The following is a 16,677-nucleotide window of genomic DNA, read 5'->3' on the forward strand; positions in this document are numbered from 1 at the left end:
TTTGAGATAATTATATAATATAATGAATATCGTATCATAATATAGGTGCAGTTGTAAGAAAAATGGTGAGATCCTGTGTACCCTTCACCTAGTTTTCTCCAGTGGTAACCTCTTGCAAAACTGTAATGCAGTATGACACCCACGATATTGACGTTGGTACAGTTGAGGTACAGAGCAGTTTTATCACTATGAGGATCTTTCCTGTTGCTCTTTTTTTTAGGTAATTTTTTTAATGTTAACTTATTTTTGAGAGAGAGAGAGAACAGAGTGTGAGCAGGGGAGGGGCAGAGAGGGAGAGAGGAAGACACAGAATCCAAAGCAGGCTCTAGGCTGTGCTGTCAGCACAGAGCCTGACATGGGGCTTGAACTCACGGACTACGAGATCATGACCTGAGTTGAGTTTGGACACTTAGCTGACTGAGCCACTCAGGCGCCTGTCCTGTTGCCCTTTTGTAGCCACAGTCAGTACTCTCCCACCTGTACCCTGTCCCTGACCCCTGGCAATAAATCTGTTCTCCATGTCCAAACGTTTGTTATTTTAAGAATGCTATATTATCTTCGGGATTGGCTGTTTTTTGTGGGTTTTTTTTGTTTTTGTTTTTTACTTATAATTCCTTGCAGATCCATCCAAGTTTTTATCACGCACATACTTTTTCTTTGGTGCATATTATTCTATTGTGTAGAAATATTACATGCAGTGTGAAGTTAAAAATAGTTCTTTTTAAAATTGTGTTTTAATGTTTGTTTAATTTCGAGAGAGAGACAGAGAACAAGTGGGTGAGGGGCAGAGAGAGAGAGGGAGACACAGAATCCATAGCAGGCTTCAGGCCCCAAGCTGTGAGCACAGAGCCCACCTGATGAGGGGCTTGAACCCACAAAGTGTGAGATCATGACTTGAGGGAAAGTCGGACACTTCACCGCGTGAGCCATCCAGGTGCCCTAATAGCTCTTTTTGAAAAAAAAAAAGTTTATTTATTTATTAAAAAAATTGTTTTTAATGTTTGTTTATCTTTGAGAGAGAGAGACAGAGCATGAGTGGGGAAGAGGGAGAGAGGGAGAAGGAGATACAGAATCGAAAACAGGCTCCAGGCTCTGAGCTGTCAGCACAGAGCCTGACACGGAGCTCGAACCCACGGACTGTGAGATCATAACCTGAGCCGAAGTCGGACACTTAACCGACTGAGCCACCCAGGTGCCCCTATTTATTTATTTTTGAGAGAGAGCACAAGTTGGGGAGGGGCAGAGAGAAAGAGAGAGAGACACACACAATGCAAAGCAGGCTCCAGGCTCTGAGCTGTCAGCACAGAGCCCAGTGTGGGGCTTGAGCCCAGTAACCGTGAGATCATGGCCCGAGCCAAAGTCAGACGCTTAACTGACTGAGCCACCCAGGCGCCTCCCCCCCCACCAGGAAATAGTTCTTAATAACTCCACCTTACATGAGTATAGGTCATGACTGTTTTCAAAGTACTTTGTCTTAAACAGTCTCATCTAATCCTTCACATAATGCTGTGAGATAGGGACTATGTTATTCACGCAAAAGTCAACCATTTGGGACCAAGAGATCTTAGATAGCATGGCTGACATTACAGAGTGGAAAACCAGGATTCCCATTCTTCCTTTCCTGCTAATGTTCGTAATCAGGCTTATCGTGTGCCTAGGCATGGTGGGAAACACTTAACGTGGATTATCTCGTTTAATTCTCCCAGCAGACCTGTGTGGGTGGTACAAATAGTATCCCCAGTTACATCAAGAAAACAGAGGCTCAGGAAGCTGAAGTGACTTAAGTGGCTTGTAAGCGGTACAGGTGGGATTTGATCCAATGTGTCCCTGACTCCAGCACCAGTGCTTTTAATCACTACCTTATGTTGCTTAAATGAATATTTTCTGCTATCCTATTATTATTTAAGGAGTTAAAGCCATGAAAGCATCCTAGTTAAAATTCCTCAAATGTCAGTGTACACAGACGGGCACCACTGTGGTCTTTATGCCAGCGTGTTCTGTAGGTTTCAGTGAGTAGCACTATATACCCAACTCTTGTTTTTTTCTATTGGCCCTTGGCTGTGCCAGCCAAGCATGAGTTTGTCTGCTTCCCAGCTAAGCCAAGGCTGGCGTGTTCTTCTTGGAGGCGTGCCCGGACACTGCAGGAAAAGGGTATGGTGTGCCCAGCGGTCCGCACGCCCCATGCTGGGCAGGGGCTGGCAATTCTCTTTGGGGTGGAGAAGGGGCAGGATCCTCCACAGGGTACCCATGGTGCACTTGACAAGAGGGAATGGCGGTTCCCCAGTGTTCTGGCTGGGTCCCAGAGTGCTTCATTTATATGCCCCTCTGTGGACATGTGACTTGCTAAGTCTGCAGCTGAGGAGGCTTCCTCAGCAGAAAGCACGTATGCGGAGTCTGGAGCTGGGGCTGGAAGGGGTTTCTATCTGGCCCACCACCACTGCAACCTCTGGCGTGGTAATCTTTTGCTCTCCAGTATCTATTACTCCTAGAATTCCAGCCTGGCAGCATGTGGCTTCTGAAGCCTTCTTCTCCCTTCTATTCTTGGCTCCTCGTCTCCATGAATGCTCATATAGCAGCAACCAGGATCGCTTGTTGTGTTGTGTGTATGCTTGCAGCACTGTTCTGTGTCTCCTTGAATCTGAGCCATTCTCTTTTTACTCGTTTGGCTGTTTTGAGTGGTTCTTTCCTGAAGAGCCATATCCCAGTACCTTCAGTAACCAAGCCCTGGAATTCTTCCTCTCACTCGGGTTTGAGAAAAACAACGATATTCTTAGAGATCTTTCTGCGCTTACGATCCTGCTACTGACTTTAAAAAAGTTAACTCAATTACCTTGATCATACATCCCCAGTCCCATAATATGAACCAGCCTGCCTCACACAGGTTCTTAATTAATTAATTCATCAATCTCTCTCAAAATTGATTAATTAATTGAAGTATCATTGACATATATTAATTTTGGGTATATAGCATAGTGATACAACAATTATATATGTGATAAAATGCTCATCAGGGTAAGTGAGTTACCATCTGTCACCATACAAAGTCATTACAATATTATTGACTATATTACCTCTGCTGTACTTTTCATCCCCGTATCTTTTTTTTTTTTAATTTTTTTTTTCAATGTTTATTTATTTTTGGGACAGAGAGAGACAGAGCATGAATGGGGGAGGGGCAGAGAGAGAGGGAGACACAGAATCGGAAACAGGCTCCAGGCTCTGAGCCATCAGCCCAGAGCCTGACGCGGGGCTCGAACTCACGGACCGCGAGATCGTGACCTGGCTGAAGTCGGACGCTTAACCGACTGCGCCACCCAGGCGCCCCTCATCCCCGTATCTTATATTTATTTTATAACTGCAGGTTTGTACCTCTTAATCCCCTTTACCTGTCTTGCCGACCCCCCTACCTTCCTCCATTCTGGCAACCACCAGTATGTTCTTCGTGTGTATGAGTCAGTTTCTGATTTTTTTTCGGGTTTCTTTACGTTAATTTTTAGATTTCATATGTAAGCGCAATCATACGGTAATTGTCTTTTTCTGACTTATTTCACTTAGCATAATAATACCCTCTAGGTCCATCTGGGTTGTCACAAGTGGCAACATTTCGTTCTTTTTGATGGCCGAGTAATATTCTGTTGTGTATCTATAGCACATCTTCTCTATCCATTCATCTATGGATGGATCATAGGTTCTTCATACATAAGACCCCCTTTTGCAAACCTACCCAGTTCTCCCCCTCATCTCCCTAGTGGCTTCCCATTTGCTTTCTCCCTTCCCTTTTCCTCCATTTTGTCCCTTCAAATTTCATTATAGAAAATTCCAAACCTATACATATCATGCCTATTACTCATTATATATTTTAATCTGTGAATTGCCACTCCGTGTTCTCTGCCCAGTTATTACATGGGGGTGTTTCTCTTCTCATTGATCTGCATGCGTCATCTGTATATAGAATATTAATCCTTTATCACCTTTGTAGGAAATGTTCTTCCCAGATTGTCTTCTAACTTGTTGATGATGCTTTTGATGTACAGTTGATGTTTGTATTGGACACATTGATGGGTTTCCAAACTGCCTTCAGACAATGGTGATTTCTTCTGGTGTTTTTTTTTTTTTTTTTTTTTTTTAATTTTTTTTTTTAAATTTTTTTTTTTCAACGTTTATTTATTTTTGGGACAGAGAGAGACAGAGCACGAATGGGGGAGGGGCAGAGAGAGAGGGAGACACAGAACCGGAAACAGGCTCCAGGCTCTGAGCCATCAGCCCAGAGCCCGACGCGGGGCTCGAACTCACGGACCGCGAGATCGTGACCTGGCTGAAGTCGGACGCTTAACCGACTGCGCCACCCAGGCGCCCCTCTTCTGGTGTTTTTATGCCTGAAAATCTGCCCCCCCTCCAAAGATCAGATAGGCAATCTGGGTTTTTAATTGTTTTACAAAATATCTAGCTGTCAGTTCATTGAAAATTCATTTTGTGAATAGTATGTGGTAGGGATATAATTTATATTTTTCCTCAAATTGTCATTTTTTGGAGCTCTGTTGAATAACTGTTTCCCTATGATTATTGCTGTTGTGCACTTAAATTCTTATGCATGCTAGGATTTATTTTGGGGGCTTGTTTTGCTATTCCATTGATGTCTTTTTTGGGTCCTTCACCGTTGTATTATTTTTTGATTTTTTTATGTTTACTTATTTTTGAGAGCGAGAGACAGAATGAGATCAGGGGAGGGGCACAGAGGGGGGGGGGTCACAGAATCTGAAGCAGGCTCCAGGCTCCGAGCTGTCAGCACAGAGCCCGATGCGGGGCTTGAACTCATGAACTGTGAAATCATGACCTGAGCGGAAGTCAGCCGCTAAACCGACTGAGCCACCCAGGCATCCGGGGTCCTTCACCATTTTAATACTCTTGTATTTGCAATAGCTAGCAGGCCAGATTTCTCTTTGCCGTTGTTCATAGCCTATTACTTTACCCACGCTTTTTTTCTTAGCTGGTCTGAACCATTTTTTTTTCCTTCCAAATGAACTCAGGATGTTTTTTTGTCAGATTCTCCTTCAAATTGTATTCATTTTGATTGGAATGACTTGAAGCCTAAAATTTCATTAACACCATTATAATACAGAGTCTGTCCATATAGGAAAACACGTGGTACATTAGTTCATATAGCCAAGCTTTCTTTTATGTTCTTTAAGGGTGTGTGCATGCATATCCTACCTATTTCTCACCAGAGTCATTCCTGAACAGTTTGTAGTTTATGATGTAATTTATTTCTTACATTTTCAAAGTAGTTCTTACTGGTACATAGGAAAGATTTTGATTATACATGTTTATTTTATATTTGGCCACTGTGCTTACTATTTTAAGAGATTTTTAAGCTTCACTTGGGTTATTTTGGAAATTAATGACATCAATGCCCAGATGGTAATCTTACTTCTCTGTTTTCTTAAGTTTATTTGTTTATTTTCAGAGAGAGACAGAGAGAGAGAGAATCTCAAGCAGGCTCCATGCTGTTAGCACAGAGCCCGACATGGGGCTTGATCAAGCTGTGAGATCATGAACTGAGCTGAGATCAAGATTCAGATGCTCCACCAAGTGAGCCACCCAGCTGCCCCCCTTATCTCCTTTTAAAGAACAAATACACCCATCCCCCCTTTGACGCCTCATTGTATTGCCTATAACTTCTAGAACAGTGTTAAATAATAGTGGTACTGGCAGGAATTCTTGCCCTGCTTCTGATTTTCATGAAAATGTTTCTAGTGTTTCACTGTTGCCTTGAATGGTGGTTGTTGGTTTAGATTAGATTTCCTTTATAATGTTAAGGAATTCTCTTAATTCTTAAATTACCAATTTTTTTTTTAATCAGGAATGGTTGTTGAATGTAGTTAATTTAGCCAATGATTTTTAAGAATCTATTGAGAGGTTCATTTGGGTTTTCTCCTTTACCTCCCCATTTGGTATGTTAAATGAATAGATTTCTTAATAACAAGCTTTGTTGCATTTGTAAGGTCACCTTTCCTTTTACTGTGCGTGCATGGGAGAGATTCAGAATTGGCTTCCATACTATGAATTTGATTGATTTTGCTCTTTGCCATCTCTAGTGTGGTATTTAATTCTGCTGCTACAATCTTAATTTCTTTCTAACTCTTCCTTGCTTTACTGAGCTCTCTTTTCTCCCCAGTTTGTTGTCTTTCCTTCTCAATGTTTTTTTTTTTTTTTTATGTAATCTCAACTCCCAGCGTGGGGCTCGAACTCATGACCCCAAGATCAAGAGTTACATGCTCCCCCGACTGAGCCAGCCAGGCGCCCCTCCTTCTCAGTATGTTTTATTCTGATGGCATTCCATACCTGTTTCGGAGAGTCCATGTTTTCTCATATTCTATCGAGGATGTAGTTTTGTCAAATACTTCTTCTGGCTCAGACACTAAATTCAGACTTTTGTCCTTCCTCCAAGACTTCAGAATGATATGCACTTCTGCTGCCAGAGGCTTTCAGAGGAACCGTGCTGTTTCTTGGGTATGTTTATGCATATTCAAAGGATTTATAGGGGCGCCTGGGTGGCTCAGTCGGGGAAGTGTCTGACTCTTGGTTTCAGGTCATGATCTCACAGTTTGTGAGTTCGAGGCCCATTCAGGCTCCACGCTGACAGCTTGGAGCCTGCTTGAGATTCTCTGTCTCCCTCTCTCTGCCTCTCCCTGGCACGCGCGCGCTCTCTCTCTCTCTCTCTGTCTCTTTCAAAATAAATAAACATTAAAAAAACAAAGGAGGATTTATTTATTATTTTGCTCAAGATAGCATCCATTGATTGCCTTCAACTGTTCTCATGTTCTCTTTGGTATTGGATAGAACCCCTTCTCAGCTTCTCTCTCAGTGGCAGGTGGATGTCTGTAGCTTCTAGCCTGTTTGCCAGTGCGTAGCAGCTTCATCTAGTGGGTTCTACTGGACCTGTGCGGAATCACTTACCCCTACCGCTGCATTCTTTGGTAACAGCATGTGAAAAACTACGGCCTCCCACACGCATTACTTGGGCAGACTCTTAACTCCCATGACATGGTGTGCAAGCCCCAAAGCCATCACTTCAGGCCTTTTCATTTCAGGGAGTGGGAGTCAGCCTCCAGATGCATGTAGACCAGTTTGGAGAGTTGTCGACTTCCTTGGAAAGCAGTAGTCCTCTAGTGGAGGTGTGCCTGTCCAGTTTGCTGGTTACGATGAACTCTTCGATTTCTAAGTCATGAAGCCCACAGTGGCAGGACTCCGTGTGCTCCTGATCTGGTTCAGGTTTCTGCTGCATGCATTGGCCTCAGATTTTTTTTTTTCCTCATCTTGGCATTTACCTTATCATTAGTGGAGATTTCTTACAGATTCTCGTAATGAATGAGATGATGACCATCAGTCTAATTTTTCAGTGATTTGAGGGTCTTTTCTCTTTTTTCTGTCTTAGGAATTTTAGTGGAAAGCTGGGAGAAACTATGTTACTGGCTGTTAGCCAAGTGCTGTTTTAAACTAGAAATTCAGTGTATATCTTGGTTCATAGCAGAGGTTGGCAATCTTTTTCTGTAATGAGCCAGATAAATATTTTGAATGTTGTGGTCCATATGACCTGTATTTTAGCTACATAACTTTTAGTAGCATGAAAGCAACATACATAATTGCCTAAGTGAGTGGGTTTGGCTGTGTTCCAATAAAACTGTATTTACAAAAAATAGGACAACCAGATGAAAACATTCTGGAGCTAGATGGAGGTGATGGTTGTATAACAATGTGAATGTATGTAATGTCACTGAACTGTATAGTTAAAAATGGTTAAGATGGTGGGGCACCTGGCTGGCTCTGTTGGTTGAGTGTCCAACTCTTGATTTCGGCTCACTATGATTTCAGGGTTCATGGGTTCAAGCCTCATGTCGCGTTCTGCACTGACAGTGCAGAGCTTGCTTGGGATTCTCTCTCTCTCTCTCTCTCTCTCTCTCTCTCTCTCTCTCCCTCCCTCCCTCCCTCCCTCTCTCCCTCTCTGCCCCTCCCTGACTCACGCTTTGTCTCTCAAAATAAATAGAGAAACTTAAAAAAACCGGTTAAAAGGTAAATTTTATGATACGTATATTTTACCACATCCCCCAAAAAACCTACACATAACAGGATGACCCTACTTTGGCTGACCTTGAGTTTAGAGCAATGAAATCTAGTACGCAGGGGCGCCTGGGTGGCTAAGTCGGCTGAGCGTCAGACTTCAGCTCAGGTCATGATCTCGCTGTTTGTGGGTTCAAACCCTGCGTCGGGCTCTGTGCTGACAGCTCAGACCCTGGAGCCTACTTTGGATTCTTTGTCTCTTTCTCTTCCTTCTCTCCCTCCCTCTCTCTCTCTCTTTCTCAAAAATAAATAAATAAATGTTTAAAAAATCTAGTACACAGAAAGAGAGGAGGGAGAGAGGAAGAAATTAAATGTATCCAGTAGGACGGTGACATTGTTTAGGAATACCTTAGTGAGTGGGGCAGGGTTCTGGGAAACTGCAATTCATGCTGGTGACATCATCTCATGGTCTTTAGGGATAGAGAGACACAGAGTTCATAGTCACACTTTTTGGCATAAGGCTCAGACTAGGGATTTTCTACTCCCGAGGCAACTTAAAAGCCAGCCAGTCCTTCCTTCTTGGTAAGACCGGCGATGCTTCCTGTAGATGACATGGTCTCTTGCTGGGGCTGGGGCTGGAAGATCGTAGCTTTTTGGCCTGTCGGCTGGAGGCCCAGGCCCAGGGCCATTTGGTCGGGAAACAATGCTGATCTCAGTCCCCAAGGCGCTTTTTTCACCAGTGTGAAAGAGGTGTAGAGAGGTGACTCTTGCTTTCCTGTGCTAGCCTTGGCCTCCCTCAGCTTGACCAAGATCTTGAAAGAGCCCCAGGTCCAACCGGGGTTTTGAATCTGCTCAGGGGAGTAGGTCTCTGGTGTGTTTAATGCTGTTCTTGGAGCCGAGTTAGCAAATCAAGGGCCGTGTATGTTACATCCCCCCACCCCACCCCAGACCGTCCTGCGGTGGTTTGGAGTTTCCTGGTTTCTGTCAGGTCTGTTATCCTGGCTGAAGGAGAGTGTTGTCACCACGTGGTGGCATGTACTCACTCCCCCTTCCCAGTCTCCATGGATCCCAACACCACAGAGCATTCTCGAGTGCAGTCAGCCTGTTAAGTTTTAAGCTTACTTGTTGGCAACCTGGCTGCTGTATTTTTTTTTTTTTTAAGAGGGCGAAATTCTTGGTTTCCCAAGGGACTGGGAGCCTCTCAAGGAATCCAGCCTTTTGGAACTCTCCTCTGTCTGAGCTGGGTTATTTTGAAGGACCACATGAAAGAAAAGGGAGTGGCTGTTAAGATTTCCTTGGCTTTTGGGTTGTGATGAGACAGTAGAGTGGCCTTACGAGCGCTCACGGCTTAACGCGCCTGGTTATCCAAGTGTGTGCCGCCAGGGCTGGGGGCACCTCAGAGAGTGACTCTGACTGAATGGGGGGGGACCTCTTCCCCCACCCTGCCCTGTAAGAAAAGTGCACAGCAGAGAGCTGGCTCGCGTCTTCTGCCTCAGGAAGTATACGATGGCCCTTCTCCCACCCCCAGCGCCGCGGAAACCCTTAAATCTGCTCATTGTCATGTCCACACGGAGAGGAGTGGATGTGTGATGCAAGTGGGATTATTTGGTCATGAGTATCTGCTGACTCAGCCTGGAGAGGATTTTGAAGGAGATGAGATGAAATTTCATCCGTGCTGCCGCGAGCAGGGGGCGCGTTGCTGGCTGGAGGGAGGACTGTAGGCCAGCGCGAGCCAAGGTAGGTGAGGGAAGCATGGGTCTGGGTGAGGGGAATGAGGACAGCCTGACATGTGATCTTGGCATTGTGGGACTGGTCCCCTATTGGCCTTTGGGCCACATGATCTTACGTATTCAGTAGCCCTGTGACCTTCTCTTTTTCTAGATCCCGCAGTATTGTACTTGCAGATTTTTAAACAGCAGGACTTTGAGCAGGGAGACTCCCGATTGCTAGGACCGTCCTGAGTTGCGGTGGGCTCAGGCTGAACCTCTTGTGTCTTAATGTCTCGGAGTGGCTGTACTGTCTCAGCACCCCCTTTTTGCAGCGCTCAACGGATCAGCTGCTCTGAGACCCTAAACAGAGCAGCCTTTTGGCACCTTCCCCTCCGAGGTAGCTGCATTTTGGCTTAGCTTTGAACTCATTACTGGAAAGGGTGTTTGGGAGACTGTCTCTGACCTGAACAGCTTTATTAAGACTGTTCTTGGCAAGGGAGAGAAAGCCCTACATATGAATGCTGCAGATTCAAAAGGAGGAACACCAGGAACCTAGCAAATCCATAGTAAGCAAGTAGCAATTCAAGGGGACCAGTTTCTGGTCTTCTACAGAATGCTATTGCTCCGTTGTCTCCTTTCCAAGGGGCCATAACTGTCAGCTTGCTGCCTTGGATCCATATGTGTTCTTTCTTTTAAAAAATTTTTTTAATGTTTATTTATTTTTGAGAGAGACAGAGCGCAACTTGGGGAGGGGCAGAGAGACAGGGAGACACAGAATCCAAAGCAGGCTCCAGGCTCCAGGTTCTGGCCTCGAACCCACGAACGGTGAGATCATGAGCTGAGCCGAAGTCGGATGCTTAACCTACTGAGCCACCCAGGCACCCCCATACATATTCTTTCTTAATGCTTATAAGGGGGAAAACGCCTTCGGGCTGTTCAGAGACCTCCTCCCCTTGCGAACACACCAGAAACTGCCTTCCTCCCCATGTGTATATACTCAGTTTTGTTCTTTCTTGGGAGCTTTGGCTGCTACAGTCCTAGCGCGTATTTTCTGATTATTTTCATCACCCCAGCCAAATCCTCTCCCTGAAATCTCTCTGAAAATTTCTGGAACAGAGGCTGCTTTTATTTTATTTTATTTTATTTTATTTTATTTTATTTTATTTATTTATTTATTTATTTTTATCTTCCTCTGGGGCAGCCTGTCCTTTAAACACGTGTTTGGATGTATAACACTTCCTCGTAAAAGTAATGCTGAAGACGCAGATAATTTTTTGCATCTGGGAAAGCGTGGAAAGCATTATTCATCAGAAGAACAGGGACCGATCATTTTGGGCCTCTTTTTACTTTGTCAGCCCACCCAGTCCTTATGGAACCTAAGTTGGGTGTCTTCTGTCCTATATATCGGGCAAAAGCAATTCCAGGAAAAAAAGAAAAAAGCAGTACAGCATAACAGATGAGGTTGGGGCAAGATCTGTAGGTATATATGAGAGTACCTGAGGATTCCTCTGTTAATATGTTGGCATTATGTCCTACCTGTGTTCTGTGAGAACATACCCATTTTTTAAACAAATTTGGGATTATTCTAGGTCTCTCCAAAGATTAGATTTGTAATATATCCAGAGTTAATATACCATAATTGTTTCCCCATGTCATTGCATATTCTTTCTTTTAAAGTTTGTTTTGAGAGAGAGAGAGAGAGAGTATGAGTTGGGGAGGGGCAGGGAGAGAGAGAATCCCAAGCAGTCTCTGAGCTGTCAGTGCAGAGCCCCAGTTGGGGCTCGAACTCAAGAAACCGTGAGATCATGACTTGAGCCGAAATCAAGAGTTGGACACTTAACGGACTGAGCCACCCAGGCACCCCAGGGATTCTTCTGATATGATTTCTAATGACTGCATAGTATTTGATATTTGATCATTTGGATGAACACAATATATTTAAACAGTGCCCTGTTATTTGACATTTGGTTTGAGAGATAATGTTTTTTTTTAATTTTTTTTGATGTTTATTTTTGAGAGAGAGAGTCAGAGCATGAGTGGCCGAGGGGCAGAGAGAGAGAGAGGGAGACACAGAATCCGAAGCAGGCTGCAGGCTCTGAGCTGTCAGCACAGAGCCCGACGCAGGGCTCGAACTCAGGAGCCCTGAGATCATGATCTGAGCTAAAGTCGGACACTTAACCGACTGAGCCACCCAGGCGTCCTGAGGGATAATGTTTTAAAGGAACCTTAAACAGTGCAGTGGAAATAGATGGTTTAGGTTATATAGTTGTGGTTTGGCCACTTCGTGAGGCTTAAAGTGTCAACCTCCATTTCCTCATTTGTAAAAGAATGCTGTGAAAAGTAGCTGCTTCCTTGAATGGTGGTTAATTACTTAGCATGGATCCTATCAGAGACTAAGTAATCAGGATATGCTTTGTCTTGCTGCTTCACCATCTTGTGTACTTACCTCACTGTTAGAAGTAGAGTCCCAGCGAATGAAAATTATTTGCATTCAGATAAGCAGAATTTGAGAATGAAAACTGCATTCAGATAACTAGCCCCTTTTATTAGTTGAGTGCCTTCCACATAGGGGCTTTGGCCAACTTTCTGGACTTCATGGGAAAAAGTGTTCTGCAGCCTCTGCAGTTGTATGGCGCCATTGGGTCCAGAGCGAGTAGGTGGGAAACCACCCGTTACAACCAGTATTGTGTTCTATCTTTAATACTCTATAAAGGGTCCTATCTCTTTGTGCACACAGGCAAAGCCAGCCAAGCCTTTTTATTATAGTTTATTTTTCTTGTGTTGTATTTTCCAACTTTTATTCTGAAAACATTTGAAACATATAGAAAGGTGAACAAGGCAGTACACTGAATACTTGTATGATCTCTAGCTAGATGCAGCAGTTTTTGTCATTTTTGTTTTGTCATTTTTGTTTTCTGATGCATCAGTTTAAAAAAATGGACGATCCTGACCACAATTCCTGAGACATGTGACAGGTTGTAGTGCAAGTGGGCAGAAAGTGTCCACTCTCAGCCCACGGGCCGATGGAAAGAGCAGGTCAGAGTGCAAGGGCCCTGGGCTCTGAGATAGTAGAAACAGATCTATTTGTATAATACAAATTATGGAAAGTAAATCTCAACACAGTTTCTGGCTGCAGGGAAAAGAGTAGATCCAGATGTCCATGAACATGACAATGTATAGAATGACTTCTTATATACAGTTGAATAATATATAGCAGTGAAAAACATGAAGTAGACCTACATATAACAATATGGTTAGTAAGAAGCAGCTGTGGTGAGGGGCGTCTGGGTGGCTCAGTGGGTTAAGCATCTGACTTTTGATTTCAGCTCAGATTGTGCCCTGTGTTGGGCTCCACTCTGAAAGAACAGAGCCTACTTGGGATTCTCTCTCTCTCTCTCTCTCTCTCTCTCTCTCTCTCTCTCTGTCTCAAAGAGGGACAGAGAGAGAGGGAGAGAGAATCTTTTTTTTTTAATTTTTAAATTTTATTTTTTTAATTTACATCCAAGTTAGCATATAGTGCAACAATGATTTCAGGAGTAGATTCCTATTAAAGCCCCTTACCCCTTTAGCCCATCCCCCCTCCCACAACCCCTTCAGTAACCCTCTGTTTGTTCTCCATATTTAAGAGTCTCTTCTGTTTTGTCCCCCTCCCTGTTTTCATATTAGTTTTGTTTCCTCTGAGGGAGAGAGAATCTTAAGCAGGGTCTACACCCAGTGCAGAACCTGACGCTGGGCTTGATCACACAACCGTGAAAGCATGACCTGAGCCAAAAGCAAAAGCAGGACTCTTAACTGACTGAGCCACCCAGGCACCTCTCATATATACTTTTAAATTTAATTATCATACCCTAAAATTGACTTTCTGGTGTATAGTTCTATGAATATTTTTCACTGTATTTGTGTGTATATATTATATATATTTATGTATAATATTTATCTATAGTATATATAAATATATATTTGTGTATTATGTATGCATATATATATATATATATATATATATATATATATATATAAAACATCTTAACCATTTTTAGTACAGTTCAGTGGTATTAAGGGCATTCACAGTATTATACAACCCTCACCACCATCCATGTCCAGAACTCCTTCATCTTGCAAAAACTGAAATTCTGTAACCATTGAACAGTAACTCCCATTCCTTCTTCCCCCCGGCCCCTGGCCACCATCCTTCTACATTCTGTCTCTGTGATTTTGACTGCTCTGGGTAGATGATTCATAGAAGTGAAACCCTACAGTATTTGTCTTTGTGAGACTAACTTATTTCACTTAACACCATGTCCCCAAGGTTCATCTGTGTTGTAGCCTGTGTCAGAATTTCCTTCCTTTTTAAGACAGAATAATATTCCATCGTATGTGTATGTCACATCTCGTTTATGCATTCATCTGTTGATGGGCACTAGGGTTGCTCACACTTCTTAGCTATTGTGAATAATGCCGCTATGAAACAGGTGTACAGATATTCCTTAGAGACCCTGCTTTCAACTCTTTTTTATATATACCCAGAAATGGAATTGCTGGATCGTATGGTAATTTTATCTTTAATTTTTTTGAAGAACCACTGATCTGTTTTACACAGCTGCTGTACCATTTTACATTCCCACCAATGGTGTACAAGAGTTCCAGTTTTTCCACGTCTTTGCCAACATTTGTTGTTTTCTGTGTGGTTTTTTATTCTGATAGTAGCCATTCTAATGGTGTCAGATAGTATCTAATTGGGATTTTGATTTGCATTTCATTGTCTAACTTCCCATGTGATTTCTTCTTTGATCCACTGGTTGTGTAAGAGTGTATTATTTAATTTGTACACATTAGAGAATTTTCCCATTTTATTGCCATTATTGATTTTTAACCTGATCATGTTGTGGTTAGAGAAGATACTTTGTAATGATATCTATCTTTTTGACTCTATGGAGATGTAATTTATGGCCTAACGTATGGTCTTTCCTGGAAAATGTCCCATGGGCACTTGAGATGAATGAATTCGGTGTTGCTGGCTAAAGTGTTCTGTATATATATGTCTGTTAGATCTAGTTGGTTTATGGTGATGTTCAGGTTCTCTATTTCCTTGCTTCTCTTCTGTCTGGCTCTTCTATCTATTATGAGTGGAGTACTGAAGTCTCCAACTAGTTTTTGCTTCGTATATGCTGATGGTCTGTTATTAAGTATGTAAATGTTTATAATTATTATATCTTTTTGCAGTATTGAAACTTTTATTAATAAATAATATCCTCCTTTGTCTCTTGTAAGCTGTTTTGATTTATAGTCTATTGAATCTAATGTTAGTATCGCCACCCCTGCTCTCTTTTTCTGGTTACCGTTTGCATGGAATATCTTTTTCCATCTTTTCACTTTCAACCTATTTCTGTCTTTTTTAAAAATTTTTTTACAGTTTATTTGTTTTGAGACAGAACACATGAGTAGGGGAGGGGCAGAGAGAGAGGGAGAGAGAAAAATCCCAAGCAGGCTCCACGTTGTCAGCATGGAGCATGATGCGGGGCTCGATCTCACAAACCGTGAGGTCATGACCTGAGCTGAAGTCGGACGCTTAACCGACTGAGCCACCCAGGCGCCCCATATATTAGCTTAATTTAAATTACATACAAAATGCTGCTCCTTTATAGCTTCACACCTACCCCTTTCAGGTATTGATCACAAAATTACATCTTTATGCAGTGTGTGCCCCTAAACGTGCATTAGTCTCTTAAATAATGTAGAAAATAAAATGTGGAGTAACAAACCAAAATTTTGGGTGTCCTTGTCTTGTTCCTGATGTTAGTCTTCAGTCCTTCACCATGAATTATGATGTTGGGCCTTTTTTCAGATGTCTTTTTCTCAGGTTGAGGAAGTTCCCTACTATGCCTAGCTTATTGGTATTTTTTATCATGAATACATGTTGAATTGTGGCAAAAGTCTTTTCTGTATCAGTTGCTATGGTCATGTACTTTGTATTCTTTTCACTGTTAATTTGGTGGAATTTAATTGAATTTCAAATACTGAACCAACCTTTCATTACTAGGACAAACCCTACTTGGTCACAGAATATTATTCATTTTAAATTGCTGCATTAGATTTGCTAAAATATTACTGTGGGTTTTCGTGTCTGTGTTCATGAGGGAAATTGGATTTCTTTCTTTTTTTTTAACCTTATTTGTCTGGTTTTGTTATCTGCGTAATGCCTCATAAAATGAGTTGAGAAATGTTTCCTGTTTTATTTTCTGGACAAGATGGGATAAATATTTGATAGGCTTAGTCACTAAAACCATCTGAGTCTGGAGATTTCTTATTCAGAAGATTTTAACGACAAATGCAATTTTTTAATGACACATATTTGACTGAAACATTAGTTTCAGGTGTACAACATTATGATATATTGTGAAACATAATAAATCTAGTTAGCATCCATCACTACACATAGTTATACGTTTTTTTGTGATGATAACTTCCTTTTTTAAAAATGTTTATTCATTTTTTGAGAGAGACAGAGAGTGAGCAGGGGAGGGGCAGAGAGGAAGGGAGACACAGAATCCGAAGCAGACTCCAGGCCCTGAACTGTCAGCACAGAGCCTGATGTGGGGCTCGAACCCATGAACTGTGAGATCATGACCTGAGCCTAGGTCGGATGCCAGACTGAGCCACCCAGGCATCCTGATAACTTCTTTTTTTTCAAAGTATTTTAAAGTTTATTTATTTTGAGACAGAGAAAGAGAGAGAGCAGGTATGGGGGAAGGGCAGAGAGAGGGGGGAGAGAGAGAATCTCAAGCAGGCTCCACACTGTCAACATGGAGCTTGATGCTGGGCTTGAACTCACGAACCATGAGATTATGACTTGAGCTAAAGTCAGATGTTTAACCGCCTCAGCTATCCAGGTGCCCTGGGGATGATAACTTCT

At 42.6% G+C, this 16,677-nt stretch overlaps 1 protein-coding gene across 6 annotated transcripts in view; it reads left to right on the forward strand.

Moving 5' to 3' along the window:
• Window positions 1–16,677, forward strand: part of TMEM164 (transmembrane protein 164) — a 167,299-nt gene that overhangs the window by 75,262 nt on the left and 75,360 nt on the right. The window contains exon 1 of one of the 6 annotated variants that reach the window (XM_047081845.1): window positions 5,555–5,589. The exons of the other annotated variants lie outside the window; for them this stretch is intronic. The gene's annotated coding sequence lies outside the window, so the exon portion shown is untranslated. Of the gene's footprint in view, window positions 1–5,554; window positions 5,590–16,677 lie in introns of those variants that run through there. 6 annotated transcript variants of the gene reach the window in all.

This window comes from Lynx rufus, unplaced genomic scaffold, assembly GCF_022079265.1.
Source record: "Lynx rufus isolate CCGP_SWC_20201006 ecotype Redwood Valley unplaced genomic scaffold, mLynRuf1.p SCAF_19, whole genome shotgun sequence".
In the NCBI taxonomy this organism is placed as follows: Eukaryota; Metazoa; Chordata; class Mammalia; order Carnivora; family Felidae; genus Lynx; species Lynx rufus.